We start from the raw sequence: 26896 nt of genomic DNA on the forward strand, positions 1-26896 counted from the left end.
GTTGTGTGTGCAAGGCAATCCCTTGTCCATACTGCATGTAAAGATTCCCCCTCCTCTCAGTCTTCACTTGTTATGGCAGTTTCTCAAGAAACAGCATCCACGTCCACGTCCCACCGCAGCGTTCAGTTGTCCATATCCCAGACCTTTGAACGAAAGCGGAAATTCGCAGCTAACGCCCCACAGGCCACAGTCCTAAATTCGCACATTTCACGACTGCTTGCGTTGGAAATGCTGCCTTTTAGGCTGGTGGAGACGGAATCCTTCCGCAATCTTATGGCGGTGGCCGTCCCTCGGTACTCGGTCCCCAGCCGACACTATTTTGCCCGGTGTGCCATCCCCGCACTACACAAGCACGTGTCCCAAAGCATCTGCCGTGCCCTCAACAACGCAGTTACTGGGAGAGTCCACCTGACAACAGACACATGAACAAGTGCTTGTGGCCAGGGACAGTACATCTCTCTGACGGCACACTGGGTAAACATAGTGGAAGCCGGGACCCAGTCGGACCTTGGGACGGAACACATCCTCCCCACACCGAGGATTGCGGGCCCTATGTCAGTCATAGTTGCCCCCATAGTGTATAGCTCCTCCTCCTCCTCCGCCTCCATCTCCTCCTCCATCTCCATCTCCATCTCCTCCTCCTCCATCTCCTCCTCCTGTTCAGCCTCCTCCTCCATCTCCTCCTCCTGTTCAGCCTCCTCCTCCATCTCCATCTCCTCCTCCTCCATCTCCATCTCCTCCTCCTCCATCTCAATCTCCTCCTCCTGTTCAGCCTCCTCCTCCATCTCCATCTCCTCCTCCTCCATCTCCATCTCCTCCTCCTGTTCAGCCTCCATCTCCATCTCCTCCTCCATCTCCTCCTCCTGTTCAGCCTCCATCTCCATCTCCTCCTCCTGTTCAGCCTCCATCTCCTTCTCCTGTTCAGCCTCCATCTCCATCTCCATCTCCTTCTCCTGTTCAGCCTCCATCTCCATCTCCTCCTTCTGTTCAGCCTCCATCTCCATCTCAGATATCACCACATCAGTTACAAGCTGGAAGCACTGCAGTACTGCCTCCGCCAAGTGGCAACAGGCTGTGCTGAAACTCATAAGCTCAGGTGATAAACCTCACACTGCTTGTGAGTTGTGGACAGCTGTGAAAGAGCAGGCAGATCTGTGGCTGAGACTGCTGAACCTACATCCCGGCATGGTCGTGTGTGACAATGGCTGTAACCTGGTGGCGGCTCTGAGGTGAGATCACACACGTACCATGCCTGGCTCATGTGCTTAACCTCGTGGTTCAGCGGTTTCTTAAATCATACCCCGAGTTGCCAGATCTGCTCGTGAAAGTACGCCGCCTGTCAGCTCATTTTCGCAAGTCTGCTACAGCTTCCGCCGCCCTTGCTGTGTTGCAGCAGCGTTTGCAGCTTCCAGCACACCGACTGGTGTGTGATGTCCCCACACGTTGGAACTCTACCCTCCACATGTTGCAAAGGATTTGTGAGCAGAAGAGAGCAGTTGTGGTGTACCAGATACAACAAGGCCATCGATGTTCAGGTCAGACTCCACACATAAGACCTCAGGAGTGGACCTGGATGTCTGACATATGTACCATCCTGACAAACTTTGAGGAGGCCACCAAGATGGTGAGTGGCGATGACGCCATCATTAGTGTCAGCATCCCACTTGTGTCTTTTGCAACGCTCTCTGCAGAGAATTAAAGAGGAGGCATTGCAGCCAGAGTATGATGAGATGGATCAAGAAGCCGTAGTGGGCGATTACACACAGCCCAGCCTCATCTCATCCCAACGTGCATTGGGGGACAGAGGGAGAGGAGGAACAGGAGCTGCTATCAAGCGCTGTAGATGGTAGTACCTGTACAAGTGTTATACCGTCGGTTCAGCGTGGGTGGCCTGAGGACAGGGGGGAGGAGGAGAGCATGGTCCGTCGTCATCTTGGTGAGGACAAGGAAATCTTGCCCATTACCAGTCTAGCACGCATGGCTGACTTTATGTTGCGCTGCCTTAACTGTGACCCTCGCATTGTCAAAATGTTGGGTGACAGTCATTACTGGTTGGTGACACTTGTAGACCCCCGCTACAAGGAGAACTTTCACTGTCTTATTTCTGAGGTGGAGAGGTCTACAAAAATGGGCCTGTACCAGAAGGCCCTTGCTGCAGAACTGTTAAAAAAAAATTCCCATCTGAACACGCTAGCGGCAGAGGTCACAGTTCGTTGACCAACCAAAGCGTACAAGCGAGAGAGAGGCAACTCCAATCTAGTAGAGGCAGGGGAACACTGTCAACGTTCTGGGACAGTTTTCTCAGACCCTGAGGCGTGGGGTACTCTCACAAGGAGTGGAAAGTTTCAAAAGATGGTGAGGGAGTACCTTGCCGACCGTACCAGCGTCCTTCGTGCCTTTTAATTATTGGGTATCCAAGCTGGACACTTGGAATGAACTCGCTCTGTACGCCTTGGAGGTCCTGGCCTGCCCTGCCGCTAGCATGTTATTGGAGCTTGTTTTTAGTGCCGCTGGGGGAATTATAACTGATGAGCACACTCTCCTGTCAACTGACAATGCTGACAAGCTGACCCTTATCAAAATGAACAAGGGCTAGATTGGGCCAGACTTCTCATCACCACCAAATGACAGCAGAGTAACAAAGTCAAATCCACGGTGTTATTTCGGGAGGTGTATTCCCATGCACCACTTCACACCCACACATGGGTATACGCTTCCTCATTTCGGCTGTTTTATGTTCTTCTCCTTATCCTCCGCCTCCACCACCACTATACCACCAGGGTGACCGTGGTCCGTGTTGCCATTATTGAAAGTTCCTCCATCCTTATTTTTGTCAGCTTTTGCTTGGAAGGCATAAGCAAAGACTGTGGGAGACCCACTCCCCAATAATGGGAATACTATTTTTAAGATGCTGTACTGTCTGGCTCTTGAAAGGGGCATTAAAAGCATCTTGTTATACCACTCTAACCTCCACGTCTCTTCTGAGGGGCATTAACAGCGTCTTGTTATACCACTCTAACCTCCACGTCTCTTCTGAGGGGCATTAACAGCGTCTTGTTATACCACTCTGACCTCCACGTCTCTTGTAAGGGGCATTAAAACCGTCTTGTTAAGCTACTGGGACCTCCACGAGTCTTTGAATGGGCTCTGCATTTCCTCCTAATTTTTTGAAGCTTTTGCTTGGAAGGCATAAGCAAATACTATGGGAGACCCACTCCCCAATAATGGGACTTATGTTTGTAATATGCTGTGCTGCATGGCTCTTGTAAGGGGCATTGCAAGTTCCTCATAATTTTTGGAAAGCCTTCCATTCACTGCTTAGGCTAACAGTGTACAGGAGACCCAGTTGGTATAAATGGAAATAACGGTTTAGTTAAGGCCCTCTGACCTCCATGTCATTTCCAAGGGGCATTGGAGTGCCTCAAAATTTTTGGTAGGCATTGCACTCACTGTATGCCCTATAACTGTGTAGCCGAACTGCTCCTTTTTGTTACAGAAACATATCCTACAAGACATATGTGGTTGACTGGCCTGATATTAATGTGAATGGTCCCTGTTCCTCCTGCTCCTTCTCCTTTGCCACTACCTCATCCATCATTTATCACCTGAAGCTTTGTTTTAATGGGAGTCATAGAACTGGGATAGTAGCAGGAAAACATCCAGAAATCCTCGGAGGAGGTAGGATATGCGCCAAAACGCTGACCACCTCAGGCCTAGCCGCTACTACATACATGCGCTTGCATTCCAAGAAAACAAAGCAGATGCTAATTTGTATCATCATCATCATGGTCCTCACCTTGGCACTCTCAACTCCCCTGATGGAGAAGCCAGGGCCCACCAGAGGAGTCTGGTTCTCTGGTGGTCTCGTCCAATGCTGCCCTAAAGCAGGCCGGGCTAAGAAAAGTGTGTGGGGGGAAGTTGACAGGAGAAATAGGGGCGGCTGGGGACCGTTTATGCAAGCAAGCAGTATGGTATTGCAGCCTGGGGGTGGGTGGGTGGCAGGCTGCATACTTGCGCTTGCATTGCAAGGAATGGGAGAGGTACAATTGAACACTGCCCTGGGACAAGGACTTGAACGGGTATAGTTGCAAGTCTGCAACGACAGGTGCAGGGTGGGAGGCATCTTCGCATGTACCATGAACAGGGGTATGGCATGCACACACTACAGCGGAATAGGCTGTCCTTCCCACTAAATGCACTGGGGAGGGCACAGGTAATGTTTTGGTATACGCGCTTAATCTTATGTATAAGGCACAGAGGGACAAATGGGGGCGGCTGGGGACTGAGTTTGAATACCTCGCTGCCGAAGCAGCCATGAGGTAGTGGCCAGCTTCGGCCTCCTCCAAACTAAAAGACCCCATTTCAAGTGCAAGCTAGCAGTATGGCATTGCAGCCTGGGGGTGGGTGGGTGGCAGGCTGCACACTTATGCTTGCATTCCAAGAAAACAAAGCAGATGCTAACTTTCATCATCATCATGCTCCTCACCTTGGCACTCTCAACTCCCCTGATGGAGAAGCCAGGGCCTACCAGAGGAGTCTGGTTCTCTGGTGGTCTCGTCCAATGCTGCCCTAAAGCAGGCTGGGCTAAGAAAAGTGTGTGGGGGGAAGTTGACAGGAGAAATAGGGGCGGCTGGGGAACGTTTATGGACACCCGGCTGCCCCCAGGCGGCTGGGGACCGTGTGTGGACACCCGGCCGCGGGGCGGCTGGGGACCCAGTGTGGATGCCCGGCTACCTGGCGGCTGGGGACTGAGTATGGATTCCAGGCCGCCAACGCAGCCATGACGTGGTGGCCAGATTTCGCCTCCATATGCCTAAAAGGCCCAATTTCAAGTGAAAGCAAGCAAGCAGTATGGTATTGCAGCCTGGGGGTGGGTGGGTGGCAGGCTGCATACTTGCGCTTGCATTGCAAGGAATGGGGGAGGTACAATTGAACAATACCCTGGGACAAGAACTTGCACGGGGATAGTTGCAAGTCTGCATCTTCTGACGCGGCAAGGATCATTTCTGATGGGCACACTTTTAGAGTGTCAGAGATGCTTCCAGGGGTATTCCCCATGCTGTTCCCATGTATTTTCAGCACTGTATGCATGTGTCACACAGCACATGGTCAGATAAGGTTGTAAAATGTTAAAATGACATTTCCCGGTGAATGCATTTGTCACGGTTGAAAGCAATACAAAAGTGCAAAAACGTCTAAAAAATGCTACTTGTTAACATAGCCCAAGGTGTGGAGGAGTATTTTTTGGGGGGGGTTATTTATTTTACCTTATACACAAGTCTTTACCCTGGAAAGGAAGTTCCTTAACATATTTCACAGGAAAGCAGTTTCAGTTTCATTTTTGAATGTTTTATTGTGAGCCCTTAAAAGTGGCTTAATACCTCTGACCACGTTGTTGACAGCAGTGACCTGGGCATCAGAAATGCTTCCTGGGGCGATCCCCATGCTGTCCCCATGTCATTTGAGCACTGTCACTATCGTTTTGGGCACTTGTTAGGCTTTTAAAAGACTGCCGTCAGTGCCGCGCCAAAAATGCTCAGGTCTCCCATAGACTAACATTGGGCTCGTTGCTCGGGTCGAGCACCCGAGTATCACGGCGAGCTCGGCCCGAGATTTGAGCACCCGAGCATTTTAGTGCTCGATCAACACTAGCGTGCACGGCTGCTGGTCCTCAAACCGGGTGGACCAATCGAAGCCCGGCGCGCCGTACACCCACTCAGGTGCCGGAGGTGGAGGCTCCGCGAGGGAACCCAGCAGAAGGTTCCGGACTTCAGTGCCCGGGAGTGGAGGTTCCGGGAGGGCAACAAGTGGAAGGTCCTCAGTCAGTGCCCGGGGGTGGAGGTTCCGGGCTGAGCAGCTGCTCCAGGGAGGGCATGGCGGGGTACGGAGAGTGTTGGTGTAGGAAGCCCAGGAGCAGGTCGGCGCTTGCAGCGCCCGGGACAGGGGATTTCTTCCCACCTGCTCCTGTGCTGCACACTGCCTCCTGGTATTCAGCGGGTTCCGCTGGGTTGCGGCTGCTGGCATCCTGTGCTGCTCTACACCGTGCTGCAAACTTCTCCAACAGCTCGCTCCTCCACTTGGTAACTGCTGCTTGCTGGGCCCGGTCCACTTGTTGGCTCAGCTCCAGAATCTCACTCTGGAGGAACTCCGCGTCCTCCGGGGATAACTTACTGGCTTCTCCCTCCAGGGTGAGGGGGGTCGCTTGCCACGGCAGCAGGCCAGAGGCGGAGGCTTGATCCTGACTTCCGTCCATGTTGTCTGCTGGGTGCGGTCTGTCTAGACTGGTTAAGACCACACCCTGTCTCCATTCCTTCTTTCCTCCTCCTCCTCCTCTTTCGGGGGCGGTCCCATGGCAATCTGCTGTCGGTCACTCCTTGTGACGGCCTCCCTGCCTTGACGGACACATCTATGCGGACAGTCACAGTTGCAAGGGGCAGGGTATGCTTTTGGCGCCATTCTGGGACCCGGCCCACGATGGGAGGTTCCATACTGTTGTCTTTGATCACGCACATAATGGCGCCCGTTCTTCTGGTGCGGGCACCACATTCAGTATCATTACACAGTTCTTTAGGCACACTTCACCCACCGATAACGGGTTGGTCACTTATCTTGTTCATGACTCCAGAGCTGACGCGCCCCCTGGCAGCTGGGCCTATGGATGCCGGTATAGGGGATATCACCGTGGCTGGCCTGGTCCGTGACCCAGGGCGGTCAGTAAAAAGGGGAAGATATTGGAGGATCTGGGGAAAGTGTTTGTGACGCCACCTGTGGAATGCAGCCAAAGGGAGCTGCCGCTGCGGAGCAGTCCTCTGGAGCTGATGTTACGGCAGCAGGGATGGTGTGGCTCTCCACAGGTAGAGCTTGCTCCTGGGCAGTGTAAGGCAGTGAAAGTTGCACTGGGCGTTGTAGTGCAGGGAGGGAAAGATGGCGCAGATAAAGAATGGACGGAGGCAGTGCGATGCAGTCATCCGAGTCTTTTCTCACAGTTCTTATGACAGTTCCATTGGTGCACTGTACAGTTGTCAGCCTCCCCACGTCGCGCTGCGTTCACCAGGCAGGGGTTCAGCACTTCCTCAGGTAGATTAGGAGCACCTGACAGAACTCCACTTTCTGTGTTCCTAGCTAGACAGTCTTCACACTGGGTCTGTCTCCCTCCTGCCTTGTGCTTCCCACTCTCAATCCCATTTGGGTGCTCTGAAGCCCCTCCTGTACGTTGGAGTTCCCGGACCTGCTTGTCCCTCACGGGGATTAGAATGAGGCTTCAGCAACTGACTATATAAGCCAGAAGCCTCCCAGCCAAGACCTGGAGTTACACGGCTGGACCAGGGGTCCGTCCCCTTCCTGCGGCTTACGATCCCTCTGTCTTCTGACAGATGCGGGGCATACGGGTGCCGTCCTGCACTCGCCGTACCCCCTAGGATCCCTTCCTTAGATCGGAGCCTACTCCTCTGCTCCCCTCCTGGGCCTCTAGCACTGGGCCCTGCTTGTGGAGCAGAGCTCCTAAAGAGACTCTGATCCCTGACTGTTCTCCACTGACTCCTCTACCGAACTCTCCTGCCACCCTAAAATGGCTCCCCTTTATATACCTACTACTATAGTGCTCCCTTAAACTACTTCCTCCACCCACACCCACTACTGGTTCCCCCTACCTCTGGGTTCCCCCTACTCCAGCCTGGGACAGGGCTCAGCAGTTGCGCTCATGCATGTTGCCCCTCCAGCCGGCCTGGAGCAGTGTAGTGTTGAATGCGGGTGTTGGGGTTCTGGGCAGCACTCCCTCCTCACCTGAGAGAAGGAGACTCCACACCTCTGGGTGAGGTGCACTATCTCTGTGGTGACTGAACCATCAGGGGCACCACAATTACAAGTCCCATTGTTTTCTGTTTGATTAAAGTGGGCTAATATCTGGCTAATCTAGCTGCCCTAACAAATGTTCAGTTCAAATACCCGCTCCTTGTTCTCTAGGCACAAATTGCTTAGAGGCAGGCGATTACCCTCCTCCCCACAGAACACATGAGAACTCATCTGTATGTTGGGAGAGATGGCTGCTAGCCAAATAGTGTATGGCCAGGCCACAGCTATGCCACAAGGACTTGGCTGACTCCTTTTCAGTAGAGAGGAGCGGTGTTCGACTCGAACTGTTCGCCAATCTCAACTTCGAGCTGTTTTGGGCGGTGTTCGAGCCGTTCGGCGAACACGAACAATTTGAGAAAAATTCGGCTGTTCGAGGTTATGTTCGATAACTGTTCGTGCACCAAAATCATAACTGGATTTTTTCTCAGTAATGCTGAAAATTAATGTAAATACGCAGTTTGAGTGTACAGCGGGGTGGGGGGAGGGGCAGGGGATGGATCTCTGCATAAATAATGAAGATCTCCATTTTTTTTTCTCTTTCCCGCATTTACAGTAGGGAGGTGCAATCTGTCAGCCTATCAGCAGCGCACACAAGGAGCGAACTGCTTTTTTTCACACAAGCAAGGGCATGTGTCATTGGCAGTGTATGTCACATGTCCTTGCCCTATAAGACCCAGCCATTTTCCCCGTCACCACCATTTTCTCACTGCTGCAGCTGCGTGTTAGACGGCACTGCTGTTGCTGTGTGCGCTATACTTTGTGTTAATTTCAAGCCAATTTTCGCACAAATCTACAGATAGCTTGGGAGTAGGGAATAGTTGTGATTGCAGTCCTTTTGAGGACTAGGTTACATCAGTTTCTATCACTTTTTGCCAGGCAGGTCTGTACTAGTGCTGTGCAAGTTTTTTTCACAGCATTTGGCTAAATCTAGCAAAGCAAATCCTTTTTGGCCTCTTGCAGTGTGTTAGTCAGTGGAGTAGCCTATCTGTGTTGCAAGCTACACCACCTGTGTATAGAATGCAAATTTTTTTACTGCATCTAGTGAAGGAAAACCTTTTGGGCATAGCATCATTCTATTAGTCCATCTATACTTACCTACACCAGGTTGCAAATTCAAAATAATTTTTATCTGCATCTAACCCAGCCAATACTTTTGGGCTAATACCACAGTTTGGCCACTCAGCTCTGCTCGGTTCCCATCCATTGTTTTTTGTGCAAACAACTCCAGAGTTGTCAATTAGTTAACCACCAAAATGAGTGGAAAAAGGCCTGCTGCTGGTGGAAAGGGTAATAGGCATGTTGGGAAGGGAAAGAAAGGTTGTATCCATGGGGTAGGTGTTAAAGCAACAGTAACATCTGCTGAAGAAAGACAATCTTCCAGCCAAACTAAGATGTCTACTTCTTTTAGCGGACAATGTGAGAAGATCCCTTTCTTACGGCCACGCCAATCGCTACAAATTCCAGATGAGGCACAAAAACAGCATGTGCTTCAACGGATATCAAGTGCTCCTTTAAGTGGGCTCTCCTCCACCTCAACTTCAACATCACAAATACTCCAGTCCTCAGAGGTGTCACCCCAATCGCACTTGCTTCCTCACAGCTCCCAAGTCTCCAGCTGCCCGTCTTAGTATGGGGTAACACAGATGGTGGAGTCTGCAGAGCTGTTTACTCATACTATAGCCTGGGAATTAGAGGTTGGCTCCAGAGCTTCTGTGAATCCAGACGAGGAAATGATCTGCACTGATGCCCAGAATGTAGACCCTCGTTCCCAAACTGTAACTCCTGTTGGTGGAGACAATGAGGAAGACGATGATGAGACTCATATACCTGATTGGAGCGACAACTTTAGTTTTTTGTCAGGGCAGGAAGAGGTTGGCTCTGAGGACGACGGGTGTGATAACACACAGGGTGATGATGATGAGGTTGGAGATCCCACTTACTGTCAACCCACAGTTAGCCAGTCGATGAGGTCAGCAGAGGAGGTGGAGGAGGATGCTAGTGACGACGAGGTCAGGTTGCGCCTTCCTGGACAGACGTAGTACTGGAAGCATGTCAACAACTGCATCCTCAAACACAACTCTGCCTCTGACCACAAGTCGTGGTGGCTCTTCAGGTCGCATGGGTGCTAAGCCTTGCATAGCCTGGGCATTTTTTCAGATCGATAAGGATGACCCAACTTGTGTTATCTGTAACATTTGTCAGCAAAAGCTAAGTAGAGGCCAAAAAATACATAGTTTGAGCACTTCATGCATGAACCGGCACATGGATATGAAGCATAAATTGCAGTGGGAAGCTCACTGTGCTACAATGCGGCCTAGCCGGCCGGGCCAACCGCCGTCTGCCACATCTTGTACATCCGCGGCCTCTTCATCCTCTGTGACTGGGGGGACAGCAGTCACACCTGTTTTGGGACGCAGACCTGCCACCTCTTTACCTGCAACAGACAGCGTGATTGGCAGGTCATCATTTTCTTTGGAGGTGGAAACACCAGCTGGTGTTCAGCGCTGTCCGACATCGATAGCACCACCTTTGGATCAAGGCAACCTAACATGTCCGCCTGCATCTTCCTCACGGACCGGCAGTTTGCCGGGGACACCCTTCTCAACCTCGTCTAAGCACAACAGCCAGCCCTCGGTCCCTCAGATGTGGACAAGTAAAAGACCATTTCCTCCTAGCCATGAGAAAGCTAAGAGGTTGAATTTCACCATCTGCAAGCTTTTGGCTACAGAAATGCTGCCTTTCCGCCTGGTGGACACAGAGGATTTTCGAGACCTTATGTCTGTCGCAGTGACCCAGTACCAGATGCCCAGTCGGCACTACTTCTCAAAGAAAGGTGTGCCTGCGCTCCTCCACCAGCATGTCGCACACAACATCACCGCTTCTTTGAGAAACTGTGTGTGTGACAGGGTGCATTTCACCATAGACACTTGGACAAATAGGCATGGACAGGGGCGTTACATGTCGCTGACTGGGCTCTGGGTAACTATGGTGACAGCAGGACAAGGGGCTGCTGTCCAAGTCTTGCCGTCCCCATGAGTTGTGCGTCAATCCTCTTTATCTCGAAGTTCCTCCACTGCTTCTGCCTCCTCAACCTCCTCTCGGTCCTCCACCTGCACCCAAAGCCTGTCTGGTCATTCCACAAGCTTTCTAACTGCGCAGAAGGGATCCTGCACACCTCCTTACTATGCTGGCAGCAGGGCTCAACGTCATCAGGCGGTTTTTACTTTGAAATGTCTGGGAAATGTGAGTCACACAGCTGAGGAGTTGTGGTCAGCTCTGGAGAACCAATTTCATGAATGGTTGTCTCCACTGGACCTGAAACCAGGGAAAGTCGTGTGCGACAATGCTGCAAACCTGGGTGCGGCCCTTTGCCGAGGCAATGTCACACGCGTGCCTTGTATGGCTCACATGTTGAATCTGGTTGTCGAGCAACTTTTAGCCCACTATCCCGGACTAGATGGCCTTCTGCAGAGGGCACGGTCGCTGTGTGCTCACTTCCGCCATTCGCATCCCGCAGCTCAGCGACTTACATCTCTACAGAAGTCGTTGGGCCTGCCACTTCACCGGCTAAAATGCGATGTGCCTACCCGGTGGAATTCAACTCTGCACATGTTGCAGCGACTGTGGCAGCACCGACAAGCCCTGGTGCAATACGTTCTGACGTATAGCCTGGGCCAACGAGATCCAGAGGTGGGGCAAATCACGCTGGAGGAGTGGTCTCAGATCAGGGACCTATGCACCCTTCTGCACAGTTTTGAAATGGCGAAGAAGATGTTTAGTGCTGACGATGCCATTATCAGCATGACTATTCCGGTGATTTACATGCTGGAGCACATGTTAAACAGAATTCGGAGTCAGGTGGTGGCAGAAGAGGAGGTGGAGGAAGTAGAGGAGGAGGAGTTGCATGAGGAAGGGCTAACATCTGCAAGGTCCAGATGGTCGGCAGCACCAAGGCGGCAGGCATGTGAGGGTGGGGGAGATGGTTTTACCAGGGCGCATGGTAGCAGCCAAACTAGTGAGGAAGGTGCAGGAGTGGAGGATGAACTGATGGAAGACTCATCAGATGAGGGAGACCTTGATCCCATTTCTGTTGTGCGAGGTTGGGGGGAGAGGGCAGAGGAAGGAAGCATGATTGTTACCTCGCCACCAACACAACAGGGACTTGGTGCTCCTGGATGCGCAAGACACATGAGTGCCTTCTTGCTGCACTACCTGCAACAGGACCCTCGAATTGTGAGAATTAGAAATAATCCTGACTACTGGGTTGCCACACTCTTAGATCCCCGGTACAAAAGTAAATTTGCAGAAATTATTCCTGCCATAGAAAGAGATGCACGCATGCTGGAGTATCAGCAGAGACTGTTTCAGAATCTTACATGTGCTTTTCCACAAAACACTAGTGGTGCACGTAGTGAGTCTCACAGTTCCAACTTGCCAACCGTGGGACCGTCGAGTGTTCAGCACTCAAAACTTAACATAAACACAGTATCTGCTGGTAACATCAATTTTGCGGAATCATTTCACCACTTTTTTAGCCCATCCTTTGCAAGGCCACAGGAGACAAGAAGTCTGACATAGTCAACGCCTAGAGACGATGGTACAGGAGTATCTCCAAGTAAACATTGAAGCCATGACTGTGTCACTGGACCCTTGCTCTTTTTGGGCTTCCAATCTGGATAAATAGCCGGAGCTAGCCACTTACGCCTTGGAGATCTTGTCATGCCCCGCAGCCAGCGTTCTGTCTGAACGTGTGTTCAGCGCTGCTGGTGGTGTGCTGACAGATAAGCGCATGGGGCTCTCCACTGATAATGTAGACAGACTCACGTTCATAAAGATGAACAAATCATGGATCCGAAACGACTTTTCTACCCCTGTGTCATGCTGGGGAGAGTAAAAGCTTGATGATTTGTTAAAATCACCTCACCAACCGTTATAAGCTTTCAAATTACTAATCATGTTTATCTGTATCTTGGCTGGAAAATAATTTGGGCCTTGTAGCAGTTTACAGCACTGATTCTATTAGACCATCTATACTAAACTTCACCAGCTTTCAAATTAATAATAATTTTTTGCTGCATCTAGCCCGGAAAATAATTTTGGGGCTCCGATGCGCAAGACACATGAGTGCCTTCTTGCTGCACTACCTGCAACATGACCCTCAGATTGTCAGAATTCGAAATAATCCTGACTACTGGGTTGCCACACTCTTAGATCCCCCACACTCTACGATCAACCTTTTCATTTTAATAAAGAGCAAAAAAATGGTCATTTTTGAAATTATAAGCATTAGCCGGTTATTACAAACTGTAATCAAACAGTTTTCAGCTCAAAACTTTATTCTAGGTGATGTTACATTTGCACATAGGACCCCTTGTTCGAAAGGAGCTTCTGAACTCTCTCGTCCATTGAATTTGTCAGGTTTTGGATGGTTTCTGCTTCAGTTGTTTTGCATGAGGACAGAATACCCTCCCAGAGCTGTTGCTTAGATGTGAACTGCCTCCCGCCATCATAGACACTCCTTTTGATGATGCTCCAGAGGTTCTCAATGGGGTTGAGGTCAGGGGAGCATGGGGGTCACACCATAAGTTTGTCCCCTTTTATGCCCATATCAGCCAGAGATGCAGATGTTATGTGCAGCATGAGACGGTGCATTATCATGCATGAAAATGATCTTGCTGCGGAATACACGGTTCTTCTTCTTGAACCATGGCAGGAAGTGCTGTTTGAGAAACTCCACATACATTATGGAGTTCATATTTACCCCTTCAGGGATCCTAAAGGGGCCGACAATCTCTCTCCCCATGATTCCAGCCCAAAACATTACTCCACCTCCTCCTTTTGGCGCCGTAGCCGTGTTTGCATGGGGTGTCCATCAACCAGCCATCCTCCACTCCATCCATCTGGACCATCGAGCGTTGCACGGCACTCATCGGTGAACAAAACAGTTTTGAAGTCAGTCGTCTTGTATTGTTTGGCCCACTGTAGCCCTTTCTGCTTGTGTACATTAGATAGAGGAGGTCGACAGGATAACTTGCGCACAGCTGCAAACCTCTGAAGGACCCTGCATCTTGTTGTTCGGGGGACGTTGGAGGCACCAGCAGCTTCAAAAACTTGTCTGCTGCTATGACAAGGCTTTTTGCCGCTGCTCTTTTAACCTGACGTAATTGCCTGTAGGAAAGAGTCCTCAATTTTCCCTTATCAGCACGCACACATGTGTACTGTGAATCAGCTACATACTTCTTGATTATGCGATGATCAGGATGAAGTGTCTTGGCAATGTTGATTGTAGTCATGCCTTGACCTAAACAATCCACAATTTGTTGCTTCTCAGCAGCCGACACATCCTTTTTCTTTCCCATTTTGGCAGAAAATGTAGGCTGCTTAATAATGTGGGACAGCCTTCTTAAGAAGTCTTGCCTTTCATTGGACACCCCTGCCAAACTAATTAGCACAGGTGTCTGCAATTTCTTACAGTGATATAAAGAGCCCTGACACACATCACCATCAATGAGTTTAACTGACAAACAAATAAATTCTTCCCTTATCACTCCTAAACACTTTTTGCATAATAATTTGGAACACAGTGTACATGTGCTTTTCCACAAAACACCAGTGGTTCACGTAGTGAATCTTACAGTTCTAACTTGCCAACCGTGGTCTGTATGGAGTTGTTCAATAAAGGGCCCAAAATTAAGATAACATAGATGGGAGAGGTCTCTATGAATACGAATTCCTAAGTATTTGATACCCTGTGAGGGACAGGCAAAGGGAAAGTTGGACTGGATGGAATCCTGTATGGATTTGAGGAGGGAGACATCGAGGGCCTCAGACTTCGCTGCATTGATTTTAAAATTTGACCATGTAACAAAGTGATCTATTTCAGCCATAACAGCAGGGATGGATATATGTGATTGAGTGCTATATACTAGGACATCATGAGCAAATGCAGAGCACTTGTACTCTGTGCCTGCCACCTCAATCCACCTAATATTGGGGTTATGGCGAATTGATGAGAGCAGGTGCTCCATCACTAGGATGTATAAGAGAGGGGACAGAGGACATCCCTGCCTTGTCCCATTGGTGATTATGAAAGGTGATGAAAATGTTCCATTCATCTTCAGCCTAGGTGACGTATTGCGATACCGGGCTGTGATTTTGCCTATGAAAGGGTCCCCTAGATCCCTACCCCAAGCTTTTTAAGAGAATAATATATGGCGTGCCAGGAGACTCTATGGAATGCTTTCTCAGCATCCAACGAGAGTATCTAATTACAAATTTTTAACTGTATCTAGCCCAGGAAATACTTTGGACCTAGTAGCAGTGTCTGCTAGTCAGTGGATTATCCCAACTGTTAAGCAAGCTGCACCACCTGTAGTTTGGACGCTTAATTTTTTCAAAGGAAATGCCTCGGGCCCCCGGGACACTCAGTGAAGAGCATCGGGGAGGCACCCCAAGGCACAGGGCCTGGGACTGGCGGTAGGACGCCTTGCGGTGGACCGCCGAGCTCGATCTTATAAAAGCTTTTTAACTGCAGTAGCTTTAGTGGACGCTACTAGAGCTGGAATTCCCGCGGCTGCTGGCATCAGACTTGCCCTCCAATAGATCCTTGTAAAAGGATTTAAAGTGTACTCATTCAAATTAGAGAGACAATTTAAATTAAAAAGCTTAGACCTGCCTCCACCGCAGGGGGGCTCGCTCGACCCACCAGCGGACAGGCACCAGTATTGGGAGAGGGTGCTAGCCGTCAGGGTCCACCGCAGCTCTGGCACAAACCCGGCGACACTGAGGTCGCACGGGCAGGAACGCACTGGCCGTGTTAGCTTCGCATTTTTTTGGCTTTAGAAGGGCATGACATGCCTATATCTGTGTCTCCCCCTCCTTTTACTCCTCCACCTCTTTTCTTTTCGCATGACTATTTGTACTTGTCACTTTTCCATGTTAGTTGTGTCTACTGAGCAGTTTGTCAGCTTTTGGACACCTTTTGAAGGTGTTTTCTATGTGTTTTTGTTTGCCTGCCATTGGTTTTAACAGTGTTCGAAGGTGTTCGGCGAACATACGGGTGTTCGACGAACCGAACTCGAACACTACGGGGGTGGCTCAACACTACTTTTCAGATCCTATATGGAGAACCTAATGGTAAACCCTGGATAAATGAAGCTTGTGACCTGGTTCCTGTTCCCCACTAGGTTTCTGGCACTTCTGATAAGACAGACGAGCAGCAGTACCCCGACACTGAGAAGTTTGTTCCCTACAATCCTGCAGGTAACTTTTCCACACTTTGCTGTACCTATTGCCTGCCATTAGCCACTGGCCATTACATTTAATTTTGAGCATCAGAATCAATTCTAATACTTGCATCTGAAGCTGGATGGGGTTAGTGAATTTGTCACCAGGATTTTGCTGCCCCATCTGAGAGCAGGGTGATTTAGGGGCAGAGACCCTGATTACAGTGATGGATCGCTTGGTGCAGTTCAGAGTAAGGCTATGTTCCCATGCTGTGGAAATGAAGCAGAAATTTTCTGCTTCATTTCTGCATGTCCTCTCCCGGATAAACGCATGCGGAATTGCCTTGAGTTTTTAATTGCACTGCAAAGGCAATTCCGCTTGCGGAAACGCAAAATTAATGAGCGTGCTGCGGATTTTTCCCCGCCGGAAAAACGCTGCGGAAAAAAACGCAGCATGGGCATTGAACTTGCGTAATCACATTGGGGACCATGGGGGGCGGATAACATAGCGCTAAAAAAGCCTTTACGCTGCGGAAATTCTGCAGCATATCCTCTTGAAAAACGCTTCGTGGGCACATACTCTAACTGTGTCTGCTGCAGATCTAATTCTCTGAATGCTGGGCTCTGTATAACCCCACCCACACCACTGATAGGCAGAAAGCTACCAATGCACAGTGTACAGAGCTATTCATCAGTTGTGGGGACAGGGTTGGACTACATGGCAGCAGCTTTACTAGTCCTCTGGTGGCAGTCTCCTGCTGGTGGAGGATCAATTATCAAAACTACATCAGTCAGCCCAGAGAGCAACACGTCGCTGGAATTGGGGATCTTTGTCCCCACGTTGTGCTGTGCTCAGATCAGGTGGCAATAAACCTGGTGACATTCCCTTTGTCAGGCAAAATGTATTTTTGTCCTAGTTTTAAAAATGTTGAAAGGACAGCCAGAGATGTCTTAAATCTCCGCCCCCTGTTCACTTGGAAGGGACCTCCATAGAACTCTACTCTTGCTTCCCCCAAACAAGGAATTTTTATAACCGCCATAAACCTCAGCCCAGGGCAAGCATACTGGTATACACTGGATTTCCCCTCCAAAGCCCTATTGTGTAACTGTACAAACTTTTAATGTCAAGTTTAATAATGCACATGACGGTCACAAACACATGGACCACATTTTTGGGATGCTCGCCTTTTTCCAGTTATGATGGTGTATCTTTCATAACTGGGAAACCACCAGAAACCTAGGAAATGGTTTCTGAGCTTCTGAACGTCATAGAAATATCATATTTGATATCAATCTCCGTCAATATTGGTGACGGCAAACTTTCCTTTGGAAGTGCACTGAGGTGAAGGGTGCATTGCTGGAAAAGGGGAAAAAAACAGAAAAAAACCTCTTTAAACCTCTTAATTTGCAAGTGTGAACGAGCTGAGTGTGACCAGAGCGTAAGTGCGAACGAAAGTAAGTGTGTGACTTATTTTTCAGTGACTTGGATTCAGGAAGTTTGGAAGGGAGGACTTTGGACTGAATTGCTGTCTGTATTTCATTAATTCTTTGCTTTTCTTTTTACTTAACATTCTGTCTATTGCAATCCCCATTAGGAAATGAGCTCCATTATTGACAATGCTATCCAGTGTACATCTTGCCACATGTATGCAATCCTGAACAGCCGGTCGTGGTTGCTTACTGCTGCGCGAGATGTGAGCACGTTGTGCGTTTGGAAGCCCAGATACTGGATCTAAATGAGCAGCTGGCAACACTGAGATCCATTGACAACATGGAAAGGAGTCTGTGTTATGTTCTGCTACCAAAGCTAAGGAAAGAGAGGAGATCTGTCCCTACTATAAGACTCAGCTGAATCCCTACGATGTAACAGGGAACCTGATCCTGCGATCAGACCTGCTAAAGTCCTAATCTAGTCTGTACGAAGACCTATAGATGTGGGGAGGGAATCCCTACAAGTACTAAGGACTGGGAGGAATATGGGACACCTCCTAACAGAAATAGTAGCAGACAGACGAACAAACAAAATAGATAGAACATAGAGGTCCGTAGACCAAGCAAACTAACAGAGTAGATACAGAGCACAGGCTAGCTAGAAAGTAGATATACAATGAAGTCCAGCAAAGCCAGAAGGGCGGAGCAGGATTAAATAGGCCAACAAAGTCACGTGACCAGCAAAGGAAAAAAAAACTAACAGCAAGGTTCTAACAGTACCCCCCCTTCTAAGAGGATCCTCCGGATCCCCTAGGACCAGGCTTATCAGGAAATCTCCTGTGAAACGCTCTGATAAGTCTGGACGCGGAAACATCATCTGACCTCACCCAAGAGTTATCCTCGGGTCCGAAACCTTTCCAGGCCACAAGATACTGCAAACTACCTCTATACCGTCTAGAGTCAAGGATGCGAGAAATTTCATATTCCCCGTCCTCCACCACCGGAGGAACAGAGGCAGAGGCGTCACCATCCGACACAACAGCTTTTTTTAACAGAGAGACATGAAAGACCGGATTAATTCTCCAGGAGGTAGGAACCTCCAACCTAACAGCAGATTGGTTGACAACCTGAAGCACCTTAAAGGGCCCTACAAACTTGGGACCCAATTTCTTAGAAGGAATCCTCAACCGCAGATTCCTAGAGGACAACCAAACCATGTCACCAACAGCGAACAAAATCTCCTGTCGCTTCCTATCAAAGTAGTCTTTAGATTTTCTGTTGGCCTCCTGAAGATTACCACGCACATCCGTCCAAACTCTTTCCAAATCACCGGAAAAATTCTCCTCCTCAGGCACGGCAGATCCCAACTTGGAGAACGACCCAAACGACGGATGTCTCCCAGAACAACAAAAAAAAGGCGAACAACCAGCAGAAGAAGATGTATGATTGTTCAGAGCAAATTCGGCAAGTGGCAGAAACTCAGACCACCCCTCTTGATTGTCTGCCACAAAACAACGCAAGAACTGCTCAACATCCTGGTTTTTCCTTTCTGTCTGGCCATTAGATTCAGGATGATATCCGGACGAAAACGACAAATGAATTCCCAACCTGTCACAAAAGGCACGCCAAAAACGAGCCACGAACTGAGGACCCCTATCAGAAACAATGTCAGTAGGAACGCCATGAAGTCTGACAATTTCCTTGACAAAGGCCTTAGCGAGAGTTTTAGCGCAGGGCAGTTTGACGAAGGGAACCAAGTGACACATCTTGCTAAAACGGTCCACGACCACCCAGATGACAGTAAAACCCTCAGAGGGGGGAAGGTCAGTTATAAAGTCCATAGCCAAATGTGTCCAAGGAGCACTGGGGACCTCCAAAGGACAAAGCAACCCCGCAGCAGGAGTATGTGAGGACTTAGATCTAGCACATATAGTACATTGGCGCACCCACTTAATGACTTCCTTCTGCCATCCAGGCCACCAAAAACTGCGACCCACCAGTCTCTTGGTCTCAGAGATTCCGGGATGACCTGCCAACCGAGATTCGTGACACTCAACAAACAAATCTCTCCTAAAGGTCCCAGGCACAAACAACCTCCCATGAGGAGTGTTAGATGGGGCATTCTCCTGAGCTTTAAGAATCTCATCTTCCAAAACGGAGTCTAAAGCAGCTATCACAACACCTTCTTGTAAAATGTTTTCCTCTTTCTCAGCACCGACTATGGGAGAAAAACTGCGAGATAAGGCATCCGCCTTAACATTCTTAGTACCAGGGATGTAAGTAACGGAGAAATTAAACCGCGAGAAAAACAGTGCCCACCTAGCCTGACGGGCATTCAGGCGCTTGGCAGCATCAAGATATATCAGATTTTTATGATCCGTAAGAACCTGAACGGGAAATTCCGCACCTTCCAAGAAGTGGCGCCAGTGTTCAAATGCGAGTTTAATAGCCAATAATTCCCGATTACCAATATCGTAATTCAGTTCAGTCTCCGAAAATTTTTTTTGAAAAAAAGGCACAGGGATGTAATCCATCCCCGTTATCCTGAGACAATACTGCGCCAACCCCCACAGAGGAAGCATCAACCTCAACCAAAAACGGCCTAGTAACATCAGGCTGCATAAGGATGGGAGCAGAGGTGAACCTCTCCTTGAGATACACAAAAGCTTCAATGGCCTCAGAAGACCACTGAACCGCATCAGCACCTTTCCTGGTGAGATCAGTCAGAGGTTTGACAATACTAGAAAAATTTTTTATGAATTTTCTGTAGTAATTGGCGAAACCCAAAAACCTCTGTATCGATTTCAAACCAATAGGCCTAGGCCATTCCTGCACAGCCTGAACCTTAACCGGATCCATCTCAAAACCTTTGCTGGAGATAATGTAGCCCAAAAAACTAATTCTCTGTACAGCGAACTCACATTTCTCCAGCTTAGCAAAAAGCGAATTGTCCATTAATAACTGTAATACCTCACGCACGCTCCGCCAATGAGACTCCAGATCTGGCGAATAAATCAAAATGTCATCCAAATACACAACCACATTTTTACCGATCAAAGGTCTAAGGATGTCATTAATCAGATTCTGAAAAAATGCAGGAGCATTAGTAAGACCAAAAGGCATAACCAGATTCTCAAAATGACCCACAGGAGTGTTAAAAGCAGTCTTCCATTCATCACCCTCCTTCATGCGCAACAGATTGTATGCCCCCTTAAGGTCAATTTTAGAGAACCACTTGGCCCCCAATAACTGGTTAAACAGATCAGGAATCAATGGCAGTGGGTAAGGATTGCGTACCGTAATTTTGTTAATCTCACGAAAATCCAGACAAGGACGTAAACCGCCGTCCTTTTTTTTTTTACAAAAAAAAATCCAACCGCCACAGGAGACTTAGAGGGCCTAATGTGACCGGCGGCCAAACTTGTCTGTATGTATTCCTCCAAAGCCTTCCTCTCAGGAATAGTAAGGTTAAATAAACGACTTTTAGGAAGAGTCGCTCCAGGGACAAATTCAATAGAACAATCATAGTCTCTATGGGGAGGCAAAACCTGCGATTCCTTCTCAGAAAAAACTCTCCAAAAATCCTGAATAGGAACAGGCAATTCTCCCCTATCCAAAGCTGCAATACGCCCATTACAACACTTGTCATAACATTTATGGCTCCAGGATTTAATTTCACTGGTAGACCAATCCAGTACAGGATTGTGAAATTTTAACCAGGGCAAACCCAATATTACTGGAGAAGGCAAGTTATTCAACACTACCAAATCCAATTTCTCATGGTGAACACCATTAATAGTGAGAGGAAATTCACTGACCTTGAGAGTAATATTCTTCAAAGGGGAGCCATCCACAGAAACCACAGCAATGGGGGATGATAAAGGTTCAGGTTTTAAATTGAGTTTTTCCACGAATCCCCCATCAATTACATTCAGTGTAGACCCGCAATCAACAAACACCCGAAATTCCATTAATTTTTCCTGAGCAATCGTGGAAGCAGCTAAAAATATACCCTTGGAATTTAAACAGGCAATACGGGCGTGACTGACCATTTTTTTTTCTTTCTTCATCCGAAGCTCACAGCCTTTAATCAAATGACCAGATTTTCCACAATAGAAGCACAAGCCTTCCGAAAAACGACTGTCTTTTTCTTGAGAGCGAGGTGCCACCGATCCAATCTCCATCGGTTCACCACTGTTAGTACACACATTATCATAACCAGAAACTGACATAGCAGAGGATTTGCTCTCATTAACCCTAGCACGCAGTCTTCTATCCACCCGTATAGCTAATTGCATAGCCTGTTGCAAATCCTCAGGTGTAGGATAAGCAATTAGCAGGTCTTTAACCCTTTCACTGAGCCCAGCAAGAAATAGACTTTTCAGAGCAGAATCGTTCCACCCTGTTTGAGTGGACCAACGACGAAAATGTGTACAATATTTTTCCACATTACCCGATCCTTGTTTTAGACGTCTCAACTCAGTCTCAGCTGATGCGACACGGTCAGGATCATCATATAATAGTCCCAAAGCAGAAAAAAAACTATCCACTGATCTGAAGCATGAATCACTAGGTTGCAAAGAAAAGGCCCACTCCTGAGGCTCTTTGCGCAAAAGTGACATTATGAACCCTACGCGCTGGGATTCATCCCCAGAGGACTTAGGTCTCAAACGAAAATACAATAAGCAAGCATTTTTAAATGAAAAAAATTCTCGGTGTTCACCAAAAAATAAATCCGGCAAACATACCTTAGGCTCCAAGAAATGTGCTCCAGGACAGTTACTCACGTGCTGACGGAGCTCGGCCACTTCCAGAGAGAGTCCCTGCAGGCGATGAGCCAAATCCTGAACCGACACCATGATGGAACAGAAAAATCTTTCCTTAGAGAATTTGCAGGCTGGACTTACTGTTATGTTCTGCTACCAAAGCTAAGGAAAGAGAGGAGATCTGTCCCTACTATAAGACTCAGCTGAATCCCTACGATGTAACAGGGAACCTGATCCTGCGATCAGACCTGCTAAAGTCCTAATCTAGTCTGTACGAAGACCTATAGATGTGGGGAGGGAATCCCTACAAGTACTAAGGACTGGGAGGAATATGGGACACCTCCTAACAGAAATAGTAGCAGACAGACGAACAAACAAAATAGATAGAACATAGAGGTCCGTAGACCAAGCAAACTAACAGAGTAGATACAGAGCACAGGCTAGCTAGAAAGTAGATATACAATGAAGTCCAGCAAAGCCAGAAGGGCGGAGCAGGATTAAATAGGCCAACAAAGTCACGTGACCAGCAAAGGAAAAAAAACCTAACAGCAAGGTTCTAACAGTCTGCTGCTCACTGAGCAGCCGCTCACTGGGGTAGATGTGGGGGAGGGTGGTAGTCTGGAGCTGCAGGACAGTGAGGCCGTTAGTTGGGTGACAGTTAGAAGGGGGGGTAGAGGGAAGAGTGCAAGGGAGGCTAGTCCTGATCTGGCACACCCCAATAAGTTTGCAAAGTTGGCAGATGAGGGGAGTGATGGTACAGGGGTAGCACTGCTGCAGCAAGGCATGTATCCTGAAAGCCGGAGGAGTGTCAGCTCCAGTAAAGAGGGAAATAGGAGAGTAGGGCAGGCCAGGCAGGTGCTGGTAGTGGGCGACTCAATTATTAGGGGAACAGATAGGGCAATCTGTCACAAAGACAGGGATCATCAAACAGTGTGCTGCCTAGCTGGCGCTCAAGTCCGGCACATCGCTGATCGGGTTGACAGATTACTGGGAGGGGCTGGTGAGGACCCAGCGGTCATGGTGCACATTGGCACAAATGACAAAGTTAGAGGTAGGTGGAAGGTCCTTAAAGATGACTTCAGGGAATTAGGCTGCAAGCTGAAAGCAAGGACCTCCAAGGTGGTATTCTCTGAAATACTACCGGTACCACGTGCCACGCCAGAGAGGCAACGGGAGATTAGGGAGATAAATAAGTGGCTCAAGAACTGGTGTAGGAAGGAGGGATTTGAGTTCCTGGAGAACTGGGCCGACTTCTCAGTTGGCTACAGACTCTACGCTAGGGACCGGCTGCACCTTAATGGGGAGGGTGCAGCTGTGCTGGGGGAGAAAATGGCTAGAAGGTTGGAGGAGTGTTTAAACTAGGGATTGGGGGGGGTATTAGTGCAGATAGTGACCTGGGCACAAATAAATTGGGGGTGGGGTTAGAACAGCCAATAAAGTAAGAAGGAATAGAGGTACAGAGAGAGACATAAAATGCATGTACACTAATGCCAGAAGCCTCACCAACAAAATGGAGGAATTAGAATTAATTTTCTTGGAAAATAATTATGACATGGTAGGAATATCTGAGACGTGGCTGGACGAGAGCCATGACTGGGCAGCTAATTTACAGGGCTATAGTCTGTTCAGAAATGACCGTACAAACAAGCGAGGGGGGGGGGGTGTTTATATGTAAAATCATCCTTAAAACCTGTCTTGCGGGAGGATATATGTGAATCTAATGAAAATGTAGAGTCCCTGTGGGTGGAGATAAGGGGAGGGGGAAAAAATAATAAATTACTGATAGGGGTTTGTTATAAGTCTCCAAAAATAATGGAAGTAGCGGAGAATATCCTCGTAAAGCAAATAGATGAAGCAGCGACTCAAGGAGAAGTCATTATTATGGGAGACTTCAACTACCCTGAAATACGTTGGGGGACAGAAACATGTACTTCAAGCAAAGGTAATAGGTTTTGACAACTATGAGAGACAATTACCTTTCACAACTGGTTCAGGACCCAACAAGAAGGGGGGCACTGCTAGACCTAATATTAACCAATAGGCCAGACCGCATATCAAATATACGAGTTGGGGGTCACTTGGGTAATAGTGATCACAAAATAATACATTTTCATGTAACCTTTAATAAGATGTGTAGTAGAAGGGTTACAAGGACACTAAACTTCAGGAAGGCTAATTTCCAACGGTTGAGAGATGATCTTAGTGCAATAAACTGGGACGATATCCTGAGACATAAAGCTGCACAAAGCAAATGGGAGACATTTATTAACATCCTGAATAGGACCTGTGCACAATATATACCCTTTGGGAATAAACATGCTAGAAATGGGAGGAAACCACTATGGCTAAATAGAGCTGTAAGGGGCACAATAAGTGACAAAAAGAAAGCATTTAGAGAACTAAAGCATGTAGGTAGTGATGAGGCATTAAATAAATATAGAAAATTAAATAAATTATGTAAAAAGCAAATCAAGGCGGCAAAGATTGAGGCAGAGAGAATCATTGCCAGAGAAAGTAAAAATAACCCCAAAATATTCTTTAACTACATAAATAGTAAACAACTAAAAAATAATAGTGTTGGCCCCCTTAAAAATAGTCTGGGTGAAATGGTGGATGAGGATGAGGAAAAAGCCAATATGCTAAATGATTTTTTTTTCAACCGTATTTACACAAGAAAATCGCATGACAGAAAACATGATCAGTGATAACAAAAATTCTCCATTAAATGTCACTTGCTTAACCCAGCAGGAAGTACGGCGGCGTCTAAAAATCACTAAAGTTGACAAATCCCCGGGCCCGGATGGGATACACCCACGAGAACTGCAGGAATTAAGTAACGTCATAGATAGACCATTATTTTTAATCTTTAAAGATTCCATAATAACAGGGTCTGTACCACAGGACTGGCGTATAGCAAATGTGGTGCCAATATTCAAAAAGGGGACAAACTGAACTTGGAAATTTATAGGCCAGTAAGCTTAACCTCTACTGTGTGTAAAATCCTGGAGGGTTTCCTAAGAGGTGCTATAATAGAGTATCTGAAGAAGAATAACCTCATGACCCAATATCAACATGGATTTACGAGGAACCGTTCCTGTCAAACTAATCTGATCAGTTTTTATGAGGAGGCAAGTTCAGGACTGGACCAAGCAAATGCAGTGGATGTTGTGTATATGGACTTTTCAAAAGCTTTTGATACGGTTCCACACAAAAGGTTGATACATAAAATGAGAACAATGGGGATAGGGGAAAATATATGTATGTGAGTTAAGAATTGGCTCAGTGATAGGAAACAAAGGGTGGTTATTAATGGAAAACACGCAGACTGGGTCTCAGTTAACAGTGGGGTACCACAGGGGTCAGTATTGGGCCCCCTTCTTTTTAACATATTTATTAATGACCTTGTAGGGGGCATACAGAGTAATATTTCAATATTTGCAGATGACACTAAACTCTGCAGGGTAATCAATACAGAGGAGGACAATTTTATATTACAGGAGGATCTATGTAAACTAGAAGCTTGGGCTGATAAATGGCAAATGAGCTTTAATTGGGATAAATGTAAGGTAATGCACTTGGGCAGAGGAAATAAAATGTATAATTATATGCTTAATTGTAAAACACTGGGCAAAACTGTAACTGAAAAAGACCTGGGTGTATTGGTGGACGACAAGCTCACGTTTAGTGGCCAGTGTCAGGCAGCTGCTGCAAAGGCAAATAAAATAATGGGATGCATTAAAAGAGGCATAGATGCTCATGAGGAGAACATAATTTTACCTCTATACAAGTCACTAGTGCGACCACACTTAGAATACTGTGTACAGTTCTGGTCTCCGGTGTATAAGAAAGACATAGCTGAACTAGAGCGAGTGCAGAGAAGAGTGACCAAGGTTATTAAAGGACTGGGGGGTCTGCAATACCAAGACAGGTTATTACACTTGGGGTTATTTACTGTGGAAAAAAGAAGGCTTAGAGGTGATCTTATTACTATGTACAAGTATATGAGGGGACAGTACAAAGACCTTTCTACTGATCTTTTTACTCTGAGGCCTGAGACGGGGACAAGGGGGCATCTTCTACGTCTGGAGGAAAGAAGGTTTAATCATAATCACAGACGGGGATTCTTTACTGTAAGAGCAGTGAGACTATGGAACTCTCTGCTGCATGATGTTGTAACGAGTGATTCACTTTTTAAATTTAAGAAGGGCATGGATGCCTTTCTTGAAAAGTATAATATTATAGGTTATAAATACTAGATTCCTTGATAGGGCGTTGATCCAGGGAACTAGTCTGATTGTCGTATGGAGTCGAGAAGGAATTTTTTTCCCCAATGTGGAGCTTAGTGTTTTCCACATGGTTTTTTTTTCCCTTCCTCTGGATCAACATGTTAGGCTATGGGTTGAACTAGATGGACTTAGTCTTCCTTCAACCTTAAAAAAAAAAAAAAAAAAAATGATGTATTCATCTTGGATGTGGGGCTCCCCCATACCAAGATATGGAAGATGAAGAATTTTAATGTCTTGTGCAGCTGGGTGGGTTCACAAAACAGAGCCCCCGTGTGAGGTAAACAACATGGGTGTGTCCTAGTGTTTTGCCTCCTTACTAAAAACCAGAATGTCCATG

Source organism: Phyllobates terribilis, unplaced genomic scaffold (genome assembly GCF_046119375.1).
Source record: "Phyllobates terribilis strain yellow unplaced genomic scaffold, ASM4611937v1 Scaffold_134__1_contigs__length_4944459, whole genome shotgun sequence".
NCBI classification, from domain to species: Eukaryota; Metazoa; Chordata; class Amphibia; order Anura; family Dendrobatidae; genus Phyllobates; species Phyllobates terribilis.